A 6353-nucleotide genomic window follows, 5' to 3' on the forward strand; every position below is an offset into this window, starting at 1 on the left:
TGTGTGTGTGTGTGTGTGTGTGTGTGTGTGTGTGTGTGTGTGTGTTGTTGTTAACTGTACCTGGAGTGTGGGTGGTGGCAGCTGAAGAGGCGTCCCCCGTGACTGCCTGTGTAATAATTATCGGGGCGACCCCTGTGGCTGCCTGTGTAATAATGGGATTGCAAGATGGCAGAGGTGCCATAAACCCGGGCCAGAAAGCAGGCCGGAAACTGCTCCAGGAGGACGGACTCGGAGGGAGGGACCACGTTCTCGCACTTCCTCTCCTAAACGACTTGTTGTTTCGCTTGTGACATTTACTGTGGTAGCGTTCCGTTCGATTGACCTTTAAGAGTGTTTGTGAGATGAATGTTGTGCTCGGCCCTCGAACCTCACCGCCCTGCGATGTTTGTCTGCGCCGGAGGAGGATGATGTTTTAGAGGAGAGGACGGTGGGAGGCTGTGATTGGACACTGTCACGTGTGTGTGTGTTTGTTTGCGTGGACTCGGTGTTCTCCGGTTATCAACTGTTTTCCTGAACGCGTTTGAATCGGAGAAGTTCTTCCCCCGTCTCCCGCCCCCTGGTCACGCCCCCTGGCCACGCCCCCTGGCGTCCCACGGACAACCAAACCTTGCTGCTCAGTACTTGTACTCTCCCTCTCTTCTCTCTCTCTCTCTCTTCTCTCTCTCCCTCTCTTCTCTCTCTCTCTCTCTTCTCTCTCTCCCTCTCTTCTCTCTCTCCCTCTCTTCTCTCTCTCCCTCTCTTCTCTCTCTCTCCCTCTCTTCTCTCTCTCTCCCTCTCTTCTCTCTCTCTCCCTCTCTTCTCTCTCTCCCTCTCTTCTCTCTCTCCCTCTCCTCTCTCTCTCCCTCTCTTCTCTCTCTCCCTCTCTTCTCTCTCTCCATCTCTTCTCTCTCTCCCTCTCTTAGTTAGTTAGATTCTTTATTGTCGTTGTCATTTCCACAACAACGAAATTGAAGTGCATCATCTGCAGTGCAAAATTTAAAAGACATCCAGAGAATAAATAAGACATCAGAAGGACATTAAAACAAAAAACAACTGACTCCCGAAGAGTTGCTCCTCTCTCTCTCTCTGTCTCTCTCTCTCTATGTCTCTCTCTCTCTCTCTCTCTCTCTGTCTCTCTCTCTCTCTTTCTCTCTCTGTCTCTCTCTCTCTGTCTCTCTCTCTTCTCTCTACAACGCTTATGCGCTATACAAATAAAGCTTTGATTGATTGATTGATACACTTTCCCTGGTGCATTGTGAAGAGGTTGGGAGTCAGAGTCAGTCAGGATTTAGACCAGACTGTGTGACAGAGAGAGATAGAAAGAGAGAGAGAGAAAGAGAGAGAGAGAGAGACAGAGAGAGAGAGAGAGACAGAGAGAGACAGAGAGAGAGAGAGACAGAGAGAGAAAGAGCGAGAGAGACAGAGAGAGAGAGGAGCAACTCTTCGGGAGTCAGTTTACCAAGAGCACAGAGAGACAGATAGACTCCTCGCCCTCCTCCCCTCTTCCCCAATAGACGGAGCGCATGGGCAGTCAGCCAACACTATCAATCTAGCCGCTGCAACTCGCCCCCCAGCCCCTCTCATTGGACCAGGGCGTCTAGGGGGCGAGGGGGGCGTGAGTCATGGCCCAGCATGCACCAGCCTCCACCAGCACGTGTGTCGGGTCGGAGCAGTGCCCCCTCGGGTCGGAGTCAGCGCAGCTGGCTGCCTCACTCTGCTAGGAGACGTTGGGCCCAGGGGTGGACATGAGTCCATACGTTCCTGTGAGGTGAGGGAGGGGGTAGGGAGGAGGAGGGGGGCGGGTGTTGGTCTTGGCCTAGTTTCAAGTTTGATCAGAACCCTGCATGTGCACCCCCCCCCGCCCCGCCCTTCTACCCCTGCTCTGTGGAGCTGACTAGGCCTGGTCCCTCTACCCCTGCTCTGTGGAGCTGACTAGGCCTGGTCCCTCTACCCCTGCTCTGTGGAGCTGACTAGGCCTGGCCCCTCTACCCCTGCTCTGTGGAGCTGACTAGGCCTGGTCCCTTCTACCCCTGCTCTGTGGAGCTGACTAGGCCCCTCTACCCCTGCTCTGTGGAGCTGACTAGGCCTGGTCCCTCTACCCCTGCTCTGTGGAGCTGACTAGGCCTGGTCCCTCTACCCCTGCTCTGTGGAGCTGACTAGGCCTGGCCCCTCTACCCCTGCTCTGTGGAGCTGACTAGGCCTGGCCCCTCTACCCCTGCTCTGTGAGGCTGACTAGGCCCCTCTACCCCTGCTCTATGGAGCTGACTAGGCCTGGTTGGCAACGCCAGTCAAGTCGTACACAGAAGGTGCTTGATAGAACCGAGAGCGGTTCTTTGGGTTCCTGTAGGGGAAACCTCTGGGGGAAAAAACGTTTTGGTTCTGGCTGGGGGAAAAACACACACACAACACATACACACGACACACACACACAGACACACAGACACACACACACACAGACACACACACACACTCACTCACTCACTACACTATGAGGTGGTTTGCGAGACTTTGTAATTAGGGCCCGAGCACTGGCGGTGCGAGGCCCTATTGAAACTCGAAGGATTATTATTATTATTCTTCTCCTTCTTCTCCTTCTTCTTCTCCTTTACTCCAAACAAATGCCTTTTAGGCGGCCTGAACATCGATGAAAACGGATGAAACTTTGCAGATACGTCAGTCCCGGTGAAAAATTTGATAATTCATGGGTGACGGAAATGGGCGTGGCAAAACGGCTCAAGAGCGCCCCCTGGAAAGTTTAAAATGGCGAGCCCCACCTTTCAGTTTGATGTAGGCTAACGAAATTCGGTGGGCATATGTATTTCATCGAGCCACACTTAAATGTCTCTTGGAGCTATACCCAACATGCAACAGGAAGTCCGCCATTTTGCTCTTAATGTGCCATTTTGTCCTTGTTTTGACCATTTCCATGCCTCGTACTTCGACGAACTCCTCCTACAGATTTCATCCGATCAACTTCATATCGGGTCAGCTTCATCTTAAGACCTTTGTGATCAAAAGTTATCAAAAAAATTGAGTTTTCACCAAACACCCTTGCCGTGGCGCCCTGCCAAAGTTTGACATTTCGCCATAAAACACGAAGTCCTCATAACTCCTCCATACATTATCCAATTTGTCCGATATATCTCACGCTTCATGACGGTTCTGTCCTGAACACATCTATGTGTCAGTATTGCGTCATACTTATAGCGCCACCTATTGGTGAAACAGGAAGTCCTCATAACTCCTCCATACATTATCCAATTTGTCCGATATATCTCACGCTTCATGACGGTTCTGTCCTGAACACATCTATGTGTCAGTATTGCGTCATACTTATAGCGCCACCTATTGGTGAAACAGGAAGTCCTCATAACTCCTCCATACATTATCCAATTTGTCCGATATATCTCACGCTTCATGACGGTTCTGTCCTGAACACATCTATGTGTCAGTATTGCGTCATACTTATAGTGCCACCTATTGGTGAAACAGGAAGTCCTCATAACTCCTCCATACATTATCCAATTTGTCCGATATATCTCACGCTTCATGAAGGTTCTGTCCTGAACACATCTATGTGTCAGTATTGCGTCATACTTATAGCGCCACCTATTGGTGAAACAGGAAGTCCTCATAACTCCTCCATACATTATCCAATTTGTCCGATATATCTCACGCTTCATGACGGTTCTGTCCTGAACACATCTATGTGTCAGTATTGCGTCATACTTATAGTGCCACCTATTGGTGAAACAGGAAGTCCTCATAAACCTTGCATACATTATCCAATTTGTCCGATATAGCTCACGCTTCATGACGGTTCTGTCCTGAACACATCTATGTGTCAGTATTGCATCATACTTATAGTGCCACCTATTGGTGAAACAGGAAGTCCTCATAACTCCTCCATACATTATCCGATTCGTCCGATATATCTCACGCTTCATGACGGTTCTGTCCTGAACACATCTATGTGTCAGTATTGCGTCATACTTATAGCGCCACCTATTGGTTAAACAGGAAGTCCTCATAACTCCTCCATACATTATCCAATTTGTCCGATATATCTCACGCTTCATGACGGTTCTGTCCTGAACACATCTATGTGTCAGTATTGCATCATACTTATAGCGCCACCTATTGGTGAAACAGGAAGTCCTCATAACTCCTCCATACATTATCCAATTTGTCTGATATATCTCACGCTTCATGACGGTTCTGTCTTGAACACATCTATGTATCAGTATTGCGTTATACTTATAGCGCCACCTATTGGTGAAACAGGAAGTCCTCATAACTCCTCCATACATTATCCGATTTGTCCGATATATCTCACGCTTCATGAGGGTTCTGTCCTGAACACATCTATGTGTCAGTATTGCGTCATACTTATAGCGCCACCTATTGGTGAAACAGGAAGTCCTCATAACTCCTCCATACATTATCCAATTTGTCCGATATATCTCACGCTTCATGACGGTTCGGTCCTGAACAGATCTGTGTCCGTATTGTGTCATACTTATAGCGCCACCTACTGGTGAAAGAGGAAGTCCTCATAACTCCTACATACGTTATCCCATTTACTCCAAATTGCTCAGGGTTGATGAAGGTCGCATCCTGAACACATCTGGGCGTCAGCATTGAGTCATACTTATAGCGCCATCTACTGCTTACAGGAAGTCCTCATAACTCCTACATACTTTGTCCGATTTACACAACATTTCTCACGCTTCATCAAGGTACTGTCCTGAACACATCTATGCGTCGGTATTGAGTCACGCTTAGAGCGCCACCTACTGGTGACAGGAAGTTTCTGTCAGTACTGGACACCGAAATAGCACACCCTTTAACGGCGCCACACCCCGACCCGCGTGGGGTGCGAGGGCCCGCTCACTGCTGCTCGCAGCCCTAGTTGTAATTTACTTTGTGAACATAAAAGAGTGTTTTAACACCGAACCACAGCAAATGAATGGAGAGGTGTGCTAACGGTACAACAAATACACTACCATCTGTGTAATATAGCAAGTATAAATTAATAACAAACAAATGAATAACAAATATATATATATAATAAATAGGAACAATATGAACCAAAAGTAAAAACAAAAATGCAAAAGTCTGAAACAATGTTTTCTCACATTGTCTGAAACAATGTTTTCTCAAAGTCCCATGTGGAGGAATTATACAGGTTTCAAAAAACATTACTGATTACAATACTCATTACACAAACTATCTAGACTTGTATCATTAGTACAGTTAATACACAATTACTGTTTACACAAACTGACGTGAATCTAAATATTCCTACATCGATAAATATTTCATTAATTTCCCCAAATATGACCGATTATCCACAATGTGCTAGCCATATGCTAATCTGGCTTGTGCATCTGTCGCTGATGACAAGCTGGTTGGGGGGTGGGTGGGGGGGGGGGGGGGGGCCTCTAGGCATTAGTGACTGGGTCTCTCCCTTAATTGTTTTTTACTTCATGTTATTGTTAACTTTGTGTTATTAAATGCTTAATGAAGTGTAACTTATACTGGCTTCATTAAGTATTCATAAAGCCTTTATAAGCACTACACACGTTTGAATGTAGGGATCTACATTCATAAGGCATACATAAGGCATCTATAACCATATGTAATGTTTTATAAAAGGTTCAGAAATATGGTACAACTATGTGACATGATGTTTAAGAACCCCCAGCATGATGTTACTCTACTACTACTACTACTACTACTACTAACCCTAACCCTAACCCTGCAGCACAGGCCTGTCTGGTTACAGGGCTTCAGGGCTGAGTATTTCTATGTGTAAGAACAAGAGGCCTATTGTTTATTTCGATTTATTTTTATTTGCACTGTTTTACACTATTCTATGTGTTTTTTTGGACCAATGTTTGAATCAAATTTGGCTTCAAAAGGACATCCGTGGTCTTAATAGTAGCTTAATACATACAGTAACTAGGTCAGGGGTGCCATTGCCACTAAAGAGTGGTCACAGTAGCATTTGTGCAATATCGGTTTATGAAAGACTGCAGCCAGGTGCAACCGATATAGTGTGACAACAACTATACGCCTATACACCTGCGCATTGTGAGTGAGGTGACTTCAATTATTTAAAGGTACCCAATGTAGCTTTTGACCACTAGTATGCGCTCTAGAGCAAATTTGAGAAGGTGGTCCCCAAAAACAACGTACTAAGTCATTGCGTCATTACGCGGAGCACATAATAGTGACGTTTCACACATCTTTGTTGTTTTCAAAACATTAGATAAATATCATTTTGCAAAGAAATTACAAGGTAGGAAAGACATTCAAGTGATTCAACATGTTTATTATACTACAAGGAACCATATAATTGAGGAATTTCG

Source organism: Borostomias antarcticus (assembly GCF_949987555.1).
Source record: "Borostomias antarcticus genome assembly, chromosome: 26".
NCBI lineage: Eukaryota > Metazoa > Chordata > Actinopteri > Stomiiformes > Stomiidae > Borostomias > Borostomias antarcticus.